The following is a 22,099-nucleotide window of genomic DNA, read 5'->3' as shown; positions in this document are numbered from 1 at the left end:
ACGGGGTCCCGAAAAGGGATTCTTTAATTTATTATACAGTGTATTTGGAAAAATAAGAAAAATTGAAGATCCCAGAATGAGATTTTCACTCTGCAGTGGAGTGTGCGCTGATATGAAACTTCCTGGCAGATTAAAACTGTGTGCCGGACCGAGACTCGAACTCGGGACCTTTGCCTTTTATACGCAAGGGCTCTACTATATGAGCTACCCAAGCACGACTCACGGCCCGTCCTCACAGCTTTACTTCCGCCAGTACCTCGTCTCCTACTTTCCAAATTTCACAGAAGCTCTCCTGCGAAGTTTGGAAAGTAGGGGATGAGGTACCGCCGGCACGGTAGATCAGCGTTTTCGGTCAGACAGCTGGTTGGCCTCTGCAATAAAAAAACTGAGTGGAAGGATGAACAAACGGACTTAAACGGATGTCATGTAACGTCCGCAACGACCAAACGCAACGAACAACAACAGGAAAAAAAGATGGTAGGGAGTACTTTTCCACGAAAGCATAGGTCCCAAGTTCGAGTCTCTGTCCGGCATACAGTTTTAATCGGCCAGGAAGTTTCAAAATTGAAGATAGCGCTCAGATCCATGTAGTCTTCAGAAATTATATTTTGAAGAAAATATTTGCAGAAGGTTTTAATAATAATTACGTGAGACATTAACAAGCTCATAAATAAGGTGCTCAGTTTACAGAGATCTAATGTAACACGAGGGTAACTGCTCAAGGATCATATAACATTTTACATTATATTCACCTCTGCTATGGCACTCGCAAAGTATTATAAAAATATTATTCGTTTATTACGATTGAAATAACTCCTGGAAGAAAGGAAATCTGAATATTCATTTACATATATGCAAGTATGGTAAATGTTTATTTGAGCTATAAATCAAAGAACGTGAGTACTCTTTGTACTATGTGTATTTACACTGAAGTGACAGAAGTCACGGGATAGCGATGTGCCCATACACAAATGGCGGTATTATCACGAACGCAAGGTATAAAAGGCAGTTTATTGGTGGAGCTGTCATTTGTGGTCAGGCGATTCACGTGAAAAGTGTTGTGGTTGGCAGGAGAGCCAACACCGGGTTACTAGACGAGGCCGAAAGGCGCGCGTTTTAGCTCACGCAGGCTGACGTGAGGTCTGGAACAGGGCAAGGAAATTATAATTTAGAAAAACGGACGTGGATGGTGGAATACTTAACTTTAATCCATAAATGGTGAACGTCGCTCTTGACGGTACATTATTCATAATATCAATAGTAACTGGTAATGGCGCCTTGCTAGGTCGTAGCAAATGACGTAGCTGAAGGCTATGCTAACTATCGTCTCGGCAAATGAGAGCGTAGTTTGTCAGTGAACCATCGCTAGCAAAGTCGGCTGTACAACTGGGGCGAGTGCTAGGGAGTCTCTCTAGACTAGACCTGCCGTGTGGCGGCTCTCGGTTTGCAATCACTGATAGTGGCGACACGCGGGTCCGACGTATACTAACGGACCGCGGCCGATTTAAAGGCTACCACCTAGCAAGTGTGGTGTCCGGCGGTGACACCACAAAAAGATTCCCGACGCGATTACGGCCGCACGACGGAAATTAACAGACTCTGAATACGGAAAGGTAGTTGAAGCTAGACGCATGGGTCGGTCCATTTCGGAAATCATTTGGTTATTCAGTATTGCGAGATCCACTGTGTCAAGAGTGTGCTGAGAATACCAAATTTCAAGCATTACCTCTCACTACCGACAACGCAGTGGCCGACGGCCTTCACTTAACGACCGAGAGCAATAGCATTTGGGTAGAGTTATCAGTGCTAACTGACAAGCAGCACTGCGTGCACTAACCGCACAGATCAATTTCGGACCTACGACGAAGGTATCGGTTTGGACAGTGCGGCGAAATTTGGCGTTAATGGGCTATGGCAGCAGACGACCGACGCCATTTGTCAACAGCACTACTTCGAATACGGCGAATCTAATGGGGTCGTGATAGAATCGGTCGGACGCAAGTTGACTGGAAAATCGTGGCCTGGTCAGATGAGTCCCGATTTCAGTTAGTAATGGCTAATGGTAGGGTACGAATGTGGCGTAGGCCTCACAAAGCCATGGCTGGTCATCAACAAGGCACTGTGCTAGTTGGTGTGGGGCTGGCCGGAGTGGCCAAGCGGTTCTAGGCGCTACAGTCTGGAACCGCGCGACCACTACGGTCGCAGGTTCGAATCCTGCCTCAGACATGGATGTGTGTGATGTCCTTAGGTTAGTTAGGTTTAAGTAGTTCTAAGTTCTGGGGGACTGATGACCTTAGAAGTTAAGTCCCATAGTGCTCAGAGCCATTTCAACCATTAGTTGGTGTGGGCTCCATAATTTTGTGGACTGTGTTTACATGGAATGGACTGGGTCCTCTGGTCCAACTGAACCGATCATTGACTGGTAATCCTTATGTTCGGCCACCTGGAGACCATTTGCAGCCACTCATGTATGAAATTTTTTGGATGACAATGCGCCATGTCAACGGCCTGCGGTTGTTCACGATTTGTTCAAAGAACTTTCTGGACAATTCGAACGAATGATTTGCCCACCAAGATCGCGCGAAATGAATCCCATCGCCGGCCGGTGTGGCCGTGCGGTTCTACGCGCTTCAGTTTGGAACGTGATGTCTGTAAGAGGTCCGAGCAGATGTAATACAGATGTAATTTTATGTAAGAGGTCCGAGCAGATGTAATTTCGATGTATTGCTCATGCACTGCCTGAGATATGCAAGGTATAAGAGAATCGCTGACCAGAGAGCAGTGTTGACTGTACGAACTGTGTAGCAGTAGCAGTAAGTTGTTGCCAGTGTGTGTATCTGCTCTGGTCTGGTCTGGTGTATCATGTTGGCTGGGCCGGTCGCAGTGCAGCGGTGCCGGAGCCTGAGTATTAATGTATAAGGTAAAAAAAGCAGCCTCGCGCATATCTAGTAATATTATGTAAACTCACATGTAAATCTTTTAAAAATGTCTTAATAATAATCTTTGTCTAATTTCTAACAAGCATTCATTTCAATTTAATGAATTTAATTTTTTTTTCAATGCATGATCATTCTGATTGTTGCAAAAGAAAAATCATTTGCTTCCTTTCATAAACAACAAATGTATAGGCCAGCATTGCACAGAGCTGTGCCGGAAAAGAGCTATGGTAAGAGCAGATAGTTGCCGACGTTATCGAGGTGAGAATTTTTGCTTTTTATTCAGAATGATCTTACAGGCACTGCTGTCGTCCAAATTTTGCCAGGTTACTGAATTAATTTTTTATTACGAGGTTTAGGAATTTTTCTGTTTCGAGCATACATTAAATGAGAAAAGAATTTTGTGGGTACATTAAATGAGAAACAAATTTTGTGTGGAGGTTAAACGTGAATGAATTTCTGTAGGGAGGTTATAAATGAAAAAGAATTTCTGTAGAGAGGTTACACTAAATTAGAATCACATTCATTGTTAATATTTAAATTTATTTAATAATTTCGTGTGGGGAGGTTACACTAGGCGACAACCGGCCAGGATCGTATTCCTTTGTGAATCTCTGAGAAGTAGTCATATATCTGCTCTTATTTACTTAAACGTAGTTTGCATCTGGCGCAACGCATTTACTAATTTGTCACTCTTGCTTTCGCAGATCATCGGCAATTTATTGCTCTTTGTTGTAATTGTGTTTGTTCCATTTTTTGCTTCGTGTTTGTTTCATTTTGTGCTTAATTTTGATTAGTGAAAATGCCGCGAGAAACTGTTAACAGTACATCGCGATGTGCAATGAGTGAAATAGTCAACTCGAATAATTTGACCGATAATACTTGCGACATTCAGTGTAATAATGATGATCCCGTAATTACAGATAATCAGTGTGTGCCGATCACTAGTAATGGTTTTATTCCAGATGATGAGCAAACAAATTCATTTATGTCCACACTTAATTTAACGGCAAATGATGACGCGGCACGTTCCGATACAATGAACGCTGCCCAGTTTGACACACCCGGTTTGCAAAATTTACCTAACGAACAGATAAATGTTTCTAACGAAAATGAACAGTGTAGGCAGAATACGTCAGATTTATTTGATTCCGGTGTAGTGACCAACAGTGCACATCCGATTAGCAAACATTTTCAAGAATCACAGAATAACCAAATGGTTACACAAAACGTGACAGATATAGATACACCTTTACACAGCATAGAAAATAGAGTCGCTAATTTTGGCTTGGATCAAATTATGGCAATATTGCTACAGTCGAAGAAAGAACAAGACGACAACTTCAAACAACTTAATGAAAAACAAGACAACAACTATAAACAAATTAATGAAAGTCTTAAACAGTCGAATGATAAGCAAGACAACAATTACAAACAACTTAATGAAAAACTAGATAACAATTACAAACAGCTTAGTGAACAGATTACAGCCGTTGCCGTGCAATGTCATGATACTAAGGAACAATTACGTGAGGAAATTAAGGCTTGTGCTAGGAACAGTAGTGAAGAAATTAGATCTGTGGCACAAGAATTAAGTAATACACATGCAGCCACAACTAAAATACTTACAAGGGAACCTCCCCATCGCACCCCCCTCAGATTTAGTTGAAAGTTGGCACAGTGGATAGGCCTTGAAAAATTGAAAACAGATCAATTGAGGAAACAGGAAGAAGTTGTGTGGAACTGTGAAAAAATAAGCAAAATATACAAACTCAGTAGTTCATGGGAAGATATGGAACGTCAAGGACCCTGGGAACGCAGGAGCGCCGTGGTCTCGTGGTAACGTGAGCAGCTGCGGAACGAAAGGTCCTTGGTTCAAATCTTCCATCGAGTGAAAAGTTTATTTTTTTTATTTTCAGTTTATGTGACAAACTTATGTTTTCATCACTTTTTTGGGGGTGATTATCACATCCACAAGAAAACCTAAATCGGGCAAGGGAGAAGAATCTTTTTACCCCTTCGCCAAGTGTACAAGTTAGGTGGGTCGACAACATATTCCTGTCATGTGACGCACATGCCGTCACCAGTGTCGTATAGAATATATCAGATGTGTTTTCCTGTGGAGGAATCGGTTGACCTATGACCTTGCGATCAAATGTTTTCGGTTCCAATTGGAGAGGCACGTCCTTTCGTCTACTAATCGCACGGTTTTGCGATGCGGTCGCAAAACACAGACACTAAACTTATTACAGTGAACAAAGACGTCAATGAACGAACGGACAGATAATAACTATGCAAAAATAAAGAAAATAAAATTTTCACGCGAGGGAAGCTTTGAACCAAGGACCTCTCATTCAGCAACTGCTCACGCTACCACGGGACCACGACGCCACTGAACTCACTTTGTCCATGATGTTGCATATGCGGCCCGTGGACTACTCAGTTTGTATATTTTGCTTATTTTTTCACAGTTCCACACAACTTCTTCCTGTTTTCTCAATTGATCTGTGTTCAGTTTATCAAAGCTTATTCACTGTGCCAACTTATAACTAAATCTGAGGGGGGTGCGATGGGGAGGTTCCCTTGTTAGAGACGAAATTAGTGCAGTCGCTAAACAATGCTCTGAAAACGCAACACAGTTACGCGACGAGTTTAAATAAATGTCAGCAGAACTTTCACGCACACTGGATGCAAAAGTAGACGCGAAATTTGACCAACAGAACAGCCAAATTGACGAACGTTTTAATCACCACCTACAAAACAGTGAAACGTGTTACCGTAAATTTATACAGGAACAGAGTAAAGTAAACCGACAAGTCATGGAAACAATTACTGCACAGAGACAGGAAGTTAAGCGTAAATTGTTTACGAAAACTAAAACATACGTAGACAACAATATTGCTACAGTATCGGACGAAATCAAACAGTTGAACACCGAACTGCATGATGAAATCTCCGATCTTAAAACAAAAACAGACACACACACATTAGAGTTTCAGACAATGACCAACAGACTTGAAAAGTTGGAATTAATACAGGATCCCGATGCCATCAAAGCAGACGTTAAAAAATTGAACGAAGCCACAAGTAAAATACAAAAACAAATTAACGCTTGTGATAATAAAAACGATGATCAGGCAAAAGTACTGACTGAAAAATATGATGAATTGGCCAGTCGTATTGACGTTACCGAAAGTAATAATGACACCAAATCAGACGATACGTCACCGGTTTCGTTTAATCAAACACCCGAATTCCAAAATTTACAGCAGACAATCAGTGAGATAGGTTCGTCCAATAATACGAGGTGCATTCAAGTTCTAAGGCCTCCGATTTTTTTTCTAATTAACTACTCACCCGAAATCGGTGAAACTAGCTTTACTTCTCGACGTAATCGCCCTGCAGACGTACACATTTTTCACAACGCTGACGCCATGATTCCATGGCAGCGGCGAAGGCTTCTTTAGGAGTCTGTTTTGACCACTGGAAAATCGCTGAGGCAATAGCAGCACGGATGGTGAATGTGCGGCCACGGAGAGTGTCTTTCATTGTTGGAAAAAGCCAAAAGTCACTAGGAGCCAGGTCAGGTGAGTAGGGAGAATGAGGAATCACTTCAAAGTTGTTATCACGAAGAAACTGTTGCGTAACGTTAGCTCGATGTGCGGGTGCGTTGTCTTGGTGAAACAGCACACGCGCAGCCCTTCCCGGACCTTTTCGTTGCAGTGCAGGAAGGAATTTGTTCTTCAAAACATTTTCGTAGGATGCACCTGTTACCGTAGTGCCATTTGGAACGCAATGGGTAAGGATTACGCACTCGCTGTCCCAGAACATGGACACCATCATTTTTTCAGCACTGGCGGTTACCCGAAATGTTTTTGGTGGCGGTCAATCTGTGTGCTTCCATTGAGCTGACTGGCGCTTTGTTTCTGGATTAAAAAATGGCACCCACGTCTCATCCATTGTCACAACCGACGAAAAGAAAGTCCCATTCATGCTGTCGTTGCGCGTCAACATTGCTTGGCAACATGCCACACGGGCAGCCATGTGGTCGTCCGTCAGCATTCGTGGCACCCACCTGGATGACACTTTTCGCATTTTCAGGTCGTCATGCAGGATTGTGTGCACAGAACCCACAGAAATGCCAACTCTGGAGGCGATCTGTTCAACAGTCATTCGGCGATCCCCCAAAACAATTCTCTCCACTTTCTCGATCATGTCGTCAGACCGGCTTGTGCGAGCCCGAGGTTGTTTCGATTTGTTGTCACATGATGTCCTGCCTTCATTAAACTGTCGCACCCACGAACGCACTTTCAACACATCCATAATTCCATCACCACATGTCTCCTTCAACTGTCGATGAATTTCAGTTGGTTTCACACCACGCAAATTCAGAAAACGAGTGATTGCACGCTGTTCAAGTAAGGAGAACGTCGCCATTTTAAGTATTTAAAACAGTTCTCATTCTCGCCTCTGGCGGTAAAATTCCATCTGCCGTACGTGCTGCCATCTCTGGGACATATAGACAATGAACGCGGGATCATTTTAAAACAATGCGCATGTTTCTATCTCCTTCCAGTCTGGAGAAAAAAAATCGGAGGCCTTAGAACTTGAAAGCACCTCGTACATTACGTAGAAAATTGTCAACTTTACAGCACGAATTGACAGAGATGAAAAATGTTTCAGCCACTAACACGTCACAGCATACGCCACATTGCGAACATTTGTCAGACTCACACAGCCAGTATAATTTAGGTAATTTACAGAGAGTACGTGAGTTAGATTCCGAAAAGACACAGACAAACAGATTCTCATGCAATCCTGAGCTTGCTAAGACATACAGAGACGATAATTTTTATTACAAACACTTTCAACCCGTAAGAAAATTTAAGGTATTTAAAAATGACAGAGCACAGGTACACGCTTTGGACTGGATACAACAATTTGTTTTTGAATTTTTACCGCCATTGCCTGTAACACAGAAACTAAAATTTATTTGCAGTGCGTAATTGACCTCAGGGGATTCATTACACTTCGATGAATATGTGCCGTAGCGTGCACAGGGCCCCGAGCCATAGTAGTGCTGTTTCCTCTTTAGTTTTCTGCACTGCTGCCTTCTCTTCTACTATCCTATATATCTATCAAAACAGCTCTTCAACTATCGATCTACCTATGATTAAGAATGAGTAAAGAAAACCTGATACGACAAGTTTTACCGAAAGTGACAGTTTTCATTAGACACTCGCGAAACTGACAACCACCAGAACTTCAATAACAGACAAAATTGTAATCATCAATATGTACAACATTTTCAGCAATCGTCAAAATTATCAGCAACAGGAACCGCATTTTGGTAACAATAGAGGTTTTTCTCTGCAACAGCATCAAAACCAGCCGGTTAGCATACCTAACCAACAATGCAGTCTGCAAGGTCATCCAAGCTTTAATGTTTCGCCGCCTGCACGTATAGCATCGGCTCCACCAAATAGTAACGCACCGCAACGAGGAAACCAGTACGTACAGAAAACACATCATTTCAATTACTATCGCAACGCGCCATATAGCAATGACTATCATGACAGAAGTAAAAATAATGGTCACAATTTGCAGCGTACGTTTAATAGCAGTCGGTCTTATCAGCAGCAAAATCATCCGCAACAACATATTATCATGAATGAACCAGACAGTAGATATCATCCCGAACGTAATACGTCAGGAAGAAATAACAGATCAGTACATACAGCCGAAATGCCACAGCATCCTCCTGCGAATAACAGCATGTCAGAAAGAATTTGATTAGATACAGTGCAGAATGAATCTTCCAGCAACGTAAGCAATACTTCAGATACTCAGAATCTTGTTCACGAAAATGTTATTACTTTTGACGACATCTGAGACACTCTTTTGCAGGAAAGACCAGTTATTCAAAAAACCATTTCACACCCTGTCATTGAATTAAAGATCAGATCATCCAAATTCCAGCAGTAATCGATTCTGGATCACCTATGTCAGTTATAAATGAGGAAACTTTCAATGAATGTAACAAAGAGAATACCAATCCTACATTACCATTAGGCAAAATTAAAGTAAAAGGAGCAGTATCTGGTAAAGGAGTAGATGTAAAATTACAGACACATTTATCATTTTGTATTGCAGGTCATACATTTCACTCAAGTTTTTGGATTGTTCGCTTATTGACAACAGACGTTATTTTAGGTACGAATTTTCTGGTACAACACGAAGCGATTATCGACTTTCAGAATTCCTATTTAATGTTAAAGGATGAAAATGTACAACTGGCATTAGAATTTCAGCACACTTTATCTGCAGAAGAACAAACAATTAATCGTACAGAGGTCATTTCCGCATCACGTAACATAGACTGTCATTCCACATTGTTCACAGATACGTACGTACACAATTATAATACTTAGGACTAAGCCGACTATGACGTTATACAAATGATTTCTGATAAAGTTAAACAGAGCAGTGCAAATACAGACGACGAACGCATGCAATTACGCAAAATTCTGTTACAGCAAGCTCCAGTTTTTGATAACGTCCCTGGTACTATGTCCGGTTTTATGTATGAATTTCAAGTTAAACAGCACGACACATTTAAAGCCAAACATTATCCCATTCCGTATATTCACAGAGAACAAGTTAAGAAAGATTTGCAAGCTATGCTTGAGCAAGGTATTATTGAACCAGCAGTTAGTCCGTACATAAACCCACTCCATATTGTTAAGAAAAAGGATGGTTCAATTCGTCTGGTACTTGATTCGCGTCACATCAACGACATTATTATTAATGAAACAGATCGCCCGCAGACATTAGAAGAACTTCTACAGAAATTTCATGGTACTGCTGTTTATTCCACATTAGATTTGAAATCGGGATTTTGGCAAATTCAGCTCCATCCAAACTGCAAAAAGTTCACGGCATTTCTCTGTTTTGATGACTGTTATCAATTTTGGAAATTACCGTTCGCTTTAAATATTTCTTCAGCAGCATTTATTCGCGGTTTGAATAGTATACTTCCGACAGAACTTAAAGACAGAATCACAACGTATGTAGACGACATTCTTATAGCAGAAGCTAACTGGTCTGAACACAATCTGATTCTTGAACAACTGTTAAGAACTTTGCGTGCACAGGGACTCACAGTTAATCTTAGCAAATCGCACTTTGGCAAAACTTCTATAAAATTTCTTGGACAAGTGATTTCAGCAGAAGGCATTCCGCCTGACCCGGAAAAACTTCAAGCTTTACGTGACATTACTGTTCCTACGACGAAGAAACAACTATGCAGCTTTTTGGGTTTAATTAACTTTTTTCATAAATTTATTCATTACTCTGCTTTAGACACCCCAAGATTATGTCAGTTGACGGGTAAAAACACTATTTGGTCCTGGGATAGCCAAGCACATTCTGAATTTGTGAATCTGAAAGAAACTTTGTTGAACGCACCACTTTTATCACAAACAGATCTTACTAGAAATTTTTCCATTGCTACCGAGAGTTCTAACACCGCTTTAGGCGTACACATTTTTCAGGAAATTGAAGAAGATGGTACTACGAGGTGCATTCAAGTTCTAAGACCTCCGATTTTTTTTCTCCGGACTGGAAAGAGATAGAAACATGCGCATTGTTTTAAAATGAGGCCGCGTTCATTGTCAGTACGTCCCAGAGGTGGCAGCACCGTACGGCAGCTAGACATATGGTCATGGAGTTATGGATGTGTCGAAAGTGCGTTCGTTTGTGCGACAGTTTAATGAAGGCAGAACATCGTGTGACAACAAACTGAAACAACCTCGGGCTCGCACAAGCCGGTCTGACAACATGATCGAGAAAGTGGAGAGAATTGTTTTGGGGGATCGCCGAATGACTGTTGCACAGATCGCCTCCAGAGTTGGCATTTCTGTGGGTTCTGTGCACACAATCCTGCATGACGACCTGAAAATGCGAAAAGTTTCATCCAGGTGGGTGCCACGAATGCTGACGGACGACCACATGGCTGCCCGTGTGGCATGTTGCCAAGCAATGTTGACGCGCAACGACAGCATGAATAGGACTTTCTTTTCGTCGGTTGTGACAATGGATGAGACGTGGGTGCCATTTTTTAATCCAGAAACAAAGCGCCAGTCAGCTCAATGGAAGCACACAGATTGACCGCCACCAAAAACATTTCGGGTAACCGCCAGTGCTGAAAAAATGATGGTGTTCATGTTCTGGGACAGCGAGTGCGTAATATTTACCCATTGCGTTCCAAAGGGCACTACGGTAACAGGTGCATCCTACGAAAATGTTTTGAAGAACAAATTCCTTCCTGCACTGCAACAAAAAGGTCCGGGAAGGGCTGCGCGTGTGCTGTTTCACCAAGACAACGCACCCGCACATCGAGCTAACGTTACGCAACAGTTTCTTCGTGATAACAACTTTGAAGTGTTCCTCATTCTCCCTACTCACCTGACCTGGCTCCTAGTGACTTTTGGCTTTTTCCAACAACGAAAGACACTCTCCGTGGCCGCACATTCACCAGCCGTGCTGCTATTGCCTCAGCGATTTTCCAGTGGTCAAAACAGACTCCTAAAGAAGCCTTCGCCGCTGCCATGGAATCATGGCGTCAGCGTTGTGAAAAATGTGTACGTCTGCAGGGCGATTACGTCGCGAAGTAACGCCAGTTTCATCGATTTCGGGTGAGTAGTTAATTAGAAAAAAGATCGGAGGCCTTAGAACTTGAATGCACCTCGTACAGTAATTAAAAACATCGCCTTTGCGAGTCCCATTCTGTCACCTGCTGAACGCAATTATTCTGTCACAGACCTTGAAACATTATGTGTTGTATGGGGATTTACGAGATTTTGGCATTTTCTTTATGGAAGACACACTACCGTTAACACAGATCATAGAGCTATACAGTTTTTACTTTCCGCTAAATTTGCACACGACAGATTAAGCAGATGGAGACTTTATTTACAAGAATTTAATTTTACAATTGTTCACATTCCCGGTACACAAAATATTGTAGCAGACGCACTATCTCGTTCTCTCAGCAACAGTCAGAAAGACATCGCAACCAACTTCTGCAAAGTAAATTTCAGCATCATGTATATTCAACAAGTTGCATTTGAAAATTTCATTTAGTCGTCATTACGAGACATAGCACAAGAGCAGAGTAAAGACAATGTATGGAAAGAAATTAAACACCTATGGCAAGATAGGAATAATGTTACCATTAGAAACCATTACACTGTACGCAAAAATATTCTGTTTCGCCGCTCTCACCCTGACAGCAACAATTGGTTACTATGCATTCCTGACGAGCTTGTTAACAAATTAATTTGGTATACTCATTTAAGTTACGCACATTATGGAGCCAGAAAATGTTTTCTACTACTGAGACAGAACTGTTATTTTACCAACATGGAGAAACGTATTCGACGAGTTTTAGCGTCATGTAAAATCTGCCAGAAAGCTGAGTCAGACACGACTTCACATATTCCTCCGTTACATCCCATTGTACCTGTTAAACTGAGACACATGGCCGCTGTAGACATTTTTGGTCCGATTCCCAGAACTAATAGAGGTTTTTGCTACATCTTTGTCGCTGTTGAACTCACTTCAAAATTTGTTACCTTCACTCCGTTATGCAAAGCTACTGCTAAATCTGTTTCGAAAGCATTTGTAAAACATTTTTTATTTCATGTAGGGCATGTATTGAAAGTAATTTCCGACAATGGACCACAATTTCGATCTCCTTTATGGACACGTATGTTATGAACAAGAAACATTTCTCCGATCTATATATCCAAGTATCATGCTTCTTCGAACCCTTGTGAACGATTAATGAAAGAAATTGGTAAACTATGTAGAATATACTGCCATAAAAGACATATTGATTGGGACACACACATTCTCTCATTCCAGGATGTAATTAATTCCATACCAAATGAATCTACTATGCTATCTCCGACTGTTATACTGAAAAATGTTGAACCACATAACAAAATTAAAGAATTAGTATCCTTTCCTACATCTCGTCGGCTACGACACCTTGAAATAATTGACATTGCGCTAAACAACATCAAACGTGCCGCAGAGCGCCGGAGAAGACAGCAAAAACAGGTTTGTACACGCCGTGACTTCCACATTGGACAGAAGATATTAGTACGTACACACTATTTATCTAACAGAGGAAAGAATAGATGTAGTAAGCTTGAGCTTCTATATGCAGGTCCATACAGAATTCGCAGCACTCGTCACCCCAATGTAGTACACGTCGAAACACTGAGAACCAGAAAAAGTAAAGGCAATCACCATGTCTCTAATATTAAACCCTTTATGGAATGAACATACTTTATGATTTATCACACTGTAATGCCTTTTCCTGATTTTTATATGACCAATGATGCAATTATTTATGTCAACACTTGCTGATGATTAATGTATTTTTTTCTTGGCAAGTGCCCGGCAAGGTAAGGTTAGCAGGTCGCTTTTCTTGTCGTTACACATCAGACCGTGCATATTTTTCCAGATAAACTTACACATTTTATGACCACTTATGCAATTATATCTATGTGATTACTTAATGATGATTATTATATTTTTTCTTGGCAAGTGCCCAGCAAGGTAAGGTTAGCAGGTCATTTTCTTGTCGTTACACTTAAGACTGTGCACATTTTCCAGATAAACTTACATATTTTATGAACAATTATGCAATTCTATCTAGTGACATATTAATTTTTTCAAATTCTTTCTCCATTAAAGTCTTCAACTCTCGCCTCTATCAACTACACAACATACAAGCTGAACACAAAGAAAGTCATTTCTTGTCGTTATATATCAGACCGTGCACATTTTCCATTTTTCGTGTATGTATGATTGTTTTCCTGTTTGTTTGTATGCACTATGAAATCTTTAAGATATAACAAACACCAGTTGACTTTGACATTTTTCCCTTATGATATCTCAACATCGTGACTATTTTACATTTTTTTGCTACTACATTATGATACTCTGTGTACATTTTTGCACTTGCATACTGTCTATGTTTTTGACATATTATGTTTTCCGTCATGCTATGCTGTATGCTTAATTATATCGCTAGAAACCAGTTTTTATTTAATGGGTATATGATTTAAATGCAAGACATTAATCATTGTTCATCATTTTCAAATCACAGTGGATTACTATGAAATGGGAATTTCACCTTCGGAATGAACGAAACAAGATGCAATACCTCGTCACGAAGAGTAAATGGATCAGAATTAACAAACATTAACATGAATATACTATACACATCGTGTGATAGCAGTCTTAACTAATTATTTTTCTTTCAGAATACGAGGCAATTGATGCAGGCTGTCAGACAGAACTACACATCTTAGTTTTAGTGATGAATTATGCTAGAAATAAGGAACTCTATGCTATGAATAGTTGTATGAAGTAAATGGTAATATGAATAATGAATAATGAAGTGTCTTTTTGCAGATGATGATGAATGATGATGAATAGTGACGAAGAATATGGTAATATGAATAATGAAGTTTTTGTAACTCTTCAGGGTTTCCCGGCGATCTAATGACATCTTGGGTTGTCAGGTGTTCTGCCGGATATCAGCGTCGTACTTGCACGATATTTCGGTCAAGTAGCTCGAGACCTTCATCAGGTGCGACCTGAGACTGCTCCTCGAGTGGACCTGGTCCAGTATTTATGCCTATGGCCTTCCCCCTCCACCACCGGCTGCAGGCGCTTCCTCTGTGGTCCGCGCCCATTCCCTGCGACCTGCTGGAGCGTTGCTGCTCCGTTTTCCGTCCGCTGCGGTTCTAGGTGTTCCCTCTGCGGTCTGCGCCCACCAAACCCGCTCCTGGGGGTTTCATCTACGGTCTGAGGTACCAGGCGTTCCCCCTGCGGTCCGCGCCCGTTCACCACGACCTGTTGGAGCGTTGCCGCTCCGTTTTTCGTCCGCTGCGGCTCTGGATGTTCCTTCTGCGGTCCGCGCCCACCAGTCCCAGTTCTGGGTGTTCCATCTTCGGTCTGGTGCTCCTGGCAGTCCGTCAGGGGCTCGTTTACCATCTCCATGTCTCTGGTTCTTCTGTCTGTGTAGTGTTGCAGCTGGCCCCGTTGCTCCTTTAACAATTCCAGAGCCGGATCCCAGGCTCTGCTTAGCTGGTACCCTGTGTCACGATTCACAAGATCGTCAGCCATTTTAATCTCAATCGATTCTCTTATAACACTGTCCCAAAATCTGGGTGTTTGTGCTAGAATCTTGGTATCCTCATACTTCATGGTATGATCTGGTTCTAGACAGTGTTCAGCAATGGCTGACTTAGTCACCTGTCTTAATCTAGTGTGCCTCTGATGTTCTTTGCACCTGATCCCCACAGTTCTTGTCGTCTGGCCAATGTAGGACATGCCACATTGACAAGGTATATTGTAAATCCCTGGTTTTCGTAACCCCAGGTCATCTTTGACACTCCCCAGCAGTCCCCCGATCTTGTTGGATGCACAGAAAACACACTTGATATTGTGTTTACGCAGGATCCTACTGATTCTGGCAGAAATAGAGCCAGCATAGGGCAGATATGCCACCTTCTTTGCTTCATCTTGGTCTTCTTCAGGAACCTGTGGTATAGTGGCTGGTCTGAGTGCCCTCTCAATTTGTCTGTCCGTGTATCCATTCTTGGAGAAAACTGTTTTGAGACGTTCTATCTCTATGGGTAGATTATCTTGGTCTGATAGGGCACGTGCTCTGTGGACCAATGTCTTCAGAACCCCATTCTTCTGTGCAGGGTGGTGACAACTGCTGGCCTGCAGATATAAATCAGTGTGTGTTGGTTTTCGGTACACACTGTGCCCAATTGATCCATCTGCTTTCCTCTGGACTAGTACATCCAGAAATGGCAGCTGGCCATTCTTCTCCAGTTCCATGGTGAACTTGATATTAGGGTGGCATGAGTTAAGATGTTCAAGAAACTCATTGAGCCTGTCCATCCCACACAAGGAGGGCGTGCCCCGACGTCCTATTGTCAGTAATATTGGGGCACCTACGTACACAACAGCCAAGTTCTTGAAAGGTCTCCTGGCTCCATATGTGGGGAAATGTATTCACCACATCCGCAACTCAGGAGATTTCCTGCAATGCCTCAAGCAACTGCACACCACAGATTCTGACATCATGGTTAGTTTTGATGTGGTATCGCTGTTCACCAGGGTCCCACTGAAGGACTCACTAGAACTGATTGCGGAGAAATTTGATGGTGCTCTGTTGGACCTGTTCAGTCATACACTGCCATCCACGTATTTCCTGTACAGAAACCAATATTACGAGCAAACTGAAGGTGTAGCTATGGGCAGCCCACTGTCCCCTGTGGTTGCCAACATGTTTATGGAGAGTTTTGAGGAGAGGGCATTGGAGACAGCCACATTTAAACCCACATGCTTCTTTAGGTATGTGGATGACACCTTCGTGATCTGGCCACATGGGATTTCAGATGGGGAAACCATTATGTAATATTGAACAAAATTTTGTTTTGTCTTAATAATGCTTAATGTGCCCGAAGGAAACTGCAGTTTTTTTAAAAAAAAGAAGAAACATAAGCGTTTTTGCAAATTTTGAAAAAGTGCTTAGAGGCGATTGTAATGTTGAAACAATTCTCTGTATTTAGTTGGAAAATGTGCATAATTTTTTACAGGATATATCGTTCTAGGGAAATGCAGGAGAGCTTCTGTAAGGTTTGGAAAGTAGGAGACGAGGTACTGGCAGAAGTAAAGCTGTGAGGACGGGGCGTGAGTCGTGCTTGGGTAGCTCAGATGGTAGAGCAGTTGCCCGCGAAAGGCAAAGGTCCCGAGTTCGAGTCTCGGTCCGGCACACAGTTTTAATCTGCCAGGAAGTTTCAGGATATTGCTTGCCCGCATGCGGTTGTTGTAACCCAAAAATGCTCTATAGTGTCGGCGTGTTGCCTTTGTCTTCTCGATCAATAAATCTGCCCCAAACCGAGCGCAAACTGGCCATCATCAGACGAAACTCCAGTGACATCCACAAGCAGCATTAACCGTCCCCATATTGACTGACCAAGTGCATGGTGCACCATCCCACAAACTGATATCTGGCACCTCTACAACACAATGCATGCACGTTTGCATGCTTGCATTCACAAAGGATGGGGCCCCTCCACGCCCACACCAACGTGGTGACCAAACCAAAAGTTCTACTGTCACCTCCGTAAACATGTTAGTTTTTGAATCAGGCGTCACAGGATGCGGGCTGTGATGATGTCCATGCGTCTGGGTAAGACTACTCATTAACATGGCCCATCAGGAGATAGAAGTGGTCGAAAACGATTGAAGGGTAGCGGTTGTAAGGGCAGAGGAAAAAAAGTGCCAAGGCAAGAGCCAAGGGAAAAAAAAACTCTGCGACAGTAGGACGGGTAGTAAGGGCAGTAGCGGCTTGCTATCTGCGACAGTGCATGCAAGGTGTGGTTGTGTTAGTTCGAGGTATCGTGCATCGTTACCTTTGTCGTTGTTGGAGCTTGTTGCGGCGCTTGCTGCAGTTGCTGCGTCCCTGCAACAGTTCAAGGTCGTTGTGGATTAGTGGGCGATCGGTCATAGATCGGCTCACGGACTGTGTAGGGGGGGGGGGGGGGTGTGGCTGGTTTGCGTGCTGTGTACAGTACGGTTTCCCTGCGGCTGCCTGTTTTTCGGCTAGTCTCACATCTGGGTTTCCAGTAATAACTGTGTTGCAGGGGCTCGCCAGTACTGTCGTGGTAGCGTTCTATAGACCATAGATGTTCAGTTCCTAGCCAGTAATGTCTTTGGTCTGTTATGCTTCCATCTATGGTTGTGGTCGTAGTTACCCAGAGAAAGGATAAACGGGTTGCGCGAGTGTCTCGTGTTATTGTACAGTCGTGTGGAGAGTTTTTGGAATACCTGCAAGATAGTATCTAGCCGGTATTCCCGGTGAAGGTCCGCGATGCGTGTGTAGCGCGGAGCGTTGCTTATGATTTTGAGTACTTTGTTCTGTATGAGCTGCAGACGGCGCAGGCGAGTTGGCGCAGCGTATCCCCAGACAGGGGCTGCGTACGTCATCAGGGGTGTAATAAGTGTCATGTACATGGACCTAGACACCCTCCTGTTCAGTGTGCTACGCCTGTTAAGCATAGGGTAGAGTTGTTTGAGCCTCGCGTTAGCTTTGTTGGTCACGTGTTGAATGTGGTCCCCCCAGAGTAGTTTCCTGTCCAGCCAGACACCGAGGTATTTGACCTTCTCGCGGAAACGTATTGGGCGTGTGTGTAGTGTTATTGGGTTGCAGTGCTGATGTTTGCGCAGTTGCTTCGGTCTTCTAGTGAACAGAACGGCCTCGCACTTGTCGACGTTTACTCAAACACGCCATTTCACCAGCCAAGGCTCCGCCGTTCTGAGTGCGGTCTGTAGTCGTGAGTTAATGTTCGGCGGCTTCCAATCTTGCGCAAGGATGGCAGTGTCATCCGCGTTGATTGCTACCGTCGTGTTATGTGTAGCTGGGAGGTCGTTGATGTAGAGGTTAGACAGTAAGGGCCCTAGGATACTTCCTTGGGGTACTCCTGCCTGTATACCATGTCGTGTCGATTGTTTGCCCTGCACGTCAGTGTTGAAACTCCTGTACGTGAGATATGAGTGTATGAGACGTACGAGCCCGTCGGGGAACCCTGCGTCACTGAGTTTGCGTATTAGGCCGTTGTGCCATAGACGATCGAAAGCCTTTTCGATGTCCAGGAACACCGCCCCAGTTGCCTTGCTTGTGTTGTATCCGTGTGTTATGTATTCAACGACGCGGAGGAGTTGTTGTGTTGTTGAGTGGTGATTCCTGAAACCGAATTGCTCCGGTCTCAGGGTGTCGTTTGTGATCCAGTGCCTGGTGAGTCGTTTTAATATTACCTTCTCAACGATCTTGCTGAGCGCGCTCAGCAGACTGATGGGTCGGTAATTTTGTGGGAGGGTGTGGTCTTTCCCCGGCTTCCTGAACATCAGGACCTTGGCCGTCTTCCAAAAGGCGGGGAAGTGTTGGCGTTTGAGTATGGCATTCGTAATGTGTGCTAGGTAGTCTACAGCTTTGTCCGTGAACTCCTGGAGGACACGGTTTTGAATGCCATCGTGACCAGGGGCCTTCCTAGCGGTGGTATGCATGATGGCCCATTTGATTTCTGCTGTACTAGCTTGTCGGATGTTGTTGCGCGCTGGTTGGGCCAGATGCGTGTGACCTCCTGGTCCGTATCAAGTGTGAATGCTGGGTCTGAGGGATCCAGGTTCGGTGTGAATGACGCTGCGAGTGTGAGGGCCATCAGTTCCGCTTTTTCTTCCGCAGAATATGCTGGTCCGTCGGGCCCTTGTAACGTGGGGGTGTACAGTTTCTCCCTGGTGAAGTGTCGGGCCAGCTGCCACACGCCAGGCCGCGTGGTGTCTAGCCCTTCGAGTTTCTGGTCCCACTGTTGTGTCTTGAATGTTTGTATTTTTTCCCGGATTATACCCTGGAGCCTGTTAATGTGCCGTTTGAAGTGCTGGCGCCTGGTACGCTGCCAGTGTCTCCTGAGGCGGTTCCTCATTGAGATTAGGCCCAGGATTTCCTGGGGCAGGGCAGCACTGTGTTGTTGTGGCGTGCGGATTGGTATGGTGTTGACTATCGCGTCCTGGACGGCGCCGGTGAGGGTTTCGACTGCCTCGTCAATTTGGGCTGTCTCGTTAATCGCGTGGGTTGGTGGGATGCGACTGTCAAGCGTTTCCTTGAACTGGGTCCAATTCGCGCGCCTGTAGTCTAACATCCTGCGTTGTTCCATGTTCTGCAGTGTTTCTTCAATGTACAGTATAACGGGTTGGTGATTTGAGGGCAGATCGTTTTCAACGGCAACGTTGAGTGTCGTTGTTATGCCCTTGATGAGGGCCATGTCTAACACGTCTGGCCTGTGTCCCCTCCGGTAGGGAATGTGCGTCGGTTCAGTCGGCGCTAGTGTGATGTAGTTTCGTCCTAGTGCATGTTCGTATAGTTTCTTGCCGTTGGAGTTTCGTATTCGTGAGTTCCAGTCCGGGTGTTTTGCGTTAAGATCTCCAGCGGCGATAACGCGCGGTGATATGTTGAGTAGTGTGCTGATGTCGCGTGTTTTGATGTTTTTAGGGCTGTTGTATACTGACACCAGTGTAGTGTAGGCTCCGTTGAACATGACCCTGACGGCGGTTGCCTCTAGTTTTTCGAGTTCGGGGAGCACTATGTTTGTGTGTTCTATGTCTTTGTGTATGATGATGGCTGTTCCGCCGTGACCGGAGCCGTCCGGTCGGTCGGTACGATAGACGCAGTAGCCGGTGATGTTTAGTTGGTTGCGTGGTTTGAGCTTAGTTTCGCTCAGCAGTGCGATAAGGATACCCTTACACTCCATGAACGCGGCGAATTCCGCCCTTTTGTTATTGATCCCGTCTGCATTCCAGAACAGGATCTGTGTCAGTGTCTGGTTGTTTGCGATGGGGGTGGGGTGTGGTGTGTTATCCATGTATGTGTGTAAACAGTGTGGTGAACGCTGTTTGTATGGCAGCCCAGTACTGCCCGGGTTGGGCAGTCGTGAGCTGTGTGAAGAGTGTGGCGACGGCCGCCCAGATCTTGTGGAGGATCTGGGTGGTCGTGTGACGGGGGAATAGTGTTTCCAATAAACCCCCAGATGTTGTGTTGGCGTTGTGTGTGTCGGCCTGTGGCTCAGTTGTGGTGTTGGCGGCCGCAGGTGCGGGTGTTGGCGTTATGGATGGGCTGGCGCTTGTGTTGTTGTTATGTGGAACATTTTGAGGTGCCTGTGTATTAGATGTGGTGGGGGGGTGGAGTAGTGTGTGTGCTGGTGTCGCTGGCTTGCTGACTGTGTGTCTGTGTGGCATTGTTTTGTTGTCGCTGGGTATTTTGTTGTGGTGCGCGTGTGTTCCCGCTCCTGTTTCCACGTGTTCGCCTACGCCTTCTCTGGGTTTTTGGTTCTGGGGTTCCCTGTGTTAGTGTGTTTTCTTGTGTGTCATGTGTAGGTTCGCAGGCAGTGGCTACAGGGGGTGGGGTCGTGTTGTTTCTGGGGGCTGGTGTTGGTACCGGTGTGGGTGCAGTGTCGTGTGTTGGCTGAGACGATTGTGTTGCTGTCGCAGCGGTTGTGATAGGTGTGTGTGCTGGGCGCAGAGGTTCCGCGGCCTGCTCCGCTCCTCCAGGGCGTGTAGCCATGGCGAACGACACTCCGTTCCTGACAGGGTTTGGTGCGGGCCTTGGTCGTGTTATGACGTTGAGTGGCTTCGACTGTTGGTTTTTGCGCCTCTGCGCCTCTCTGTATACGTTGCAGCCCCTGTAGTTGGCCGCATGGGCTTGGCCACAGTTGGCGCAACGGCGTATGTTTTCGTGTATTAGTGTGCATGCGTTGGAAGCGTGTTTGCCAGCGCGTCCGCGGCAACGGGGTGCCAGGCCGCAGCGGAGGCCCGAATGACCGAACCGCTGGCAGTTGTTACATTGTTGGGGGACCTGTGGCGGTTCGTAGGTTTCTACCCTTACGTCCATCCGCAGAAGGCTTTTTATCTGCAGAAGGCCGCGGGAAGCGGCCGTGTCGGCCATCTCGACCAGGTAGTGTGGTAGACGGTGGTGGGAGCGGAAGCCTGTCATCCTGGAAGCACTTTTGCAGTCGAATCCAAGGAAGTTAAGCGCCACTTGTACTGTGTTGTTTGGGGTGTTGGGGTCCACTCCCTTTACCACGTACTGCTGTGTCCGTTCTTCGGCGGTCCTGTACGTATAGTGTTCGATTTCCTTTTCTTTGAGGAAGATAAGGAGATCTTTATATTCACTGTTAGTTGATACGTACAGTGAGGCCCTATCCCCAGAGTACTTCGTGTGTAGCGTGCAAGGTGAGTGCCTTTCCGCGAATGTTGTGTTGAGGACGCTGAGGTCCCCGTAGTTCTGGATTACGACTGGGGGAAAACCAGTCTTCTGTTGTGCGGGCGTAGCTGCTGTTGGTACTTGTGTGGTGTTGCTGACCGCAGGTCGGGTCGTGTTTGTTGTTGTATTGGTGTTCCTAACCGGAAGCGCGGGTTTTGGTGTAGGTAGCAGCGCCTTTCGGCTACCTTGCGAGTGTGGTTGCTCGCTTGTTTGCGTGGTGTTTCTCTGTTTGCGTCGTGGGCCCTCCACC

Source organism: Schistocerca americana, chromosome 7, assembly GCF_021461395.2.
Source record: "Schistocerca americana isolate TAMUIC-IGC-003095 chromosome 7, iqSchAmer2.1, whole genome shotgun sequence".
NCBI lineage: Eukaryota > Metazoa > Arthropoda > Insecta > Orthoptera > Acrididae > Schistocerca > Schistocerca americana.
This window is presented reverse-complemented; position numbering follows the sequence as displayed.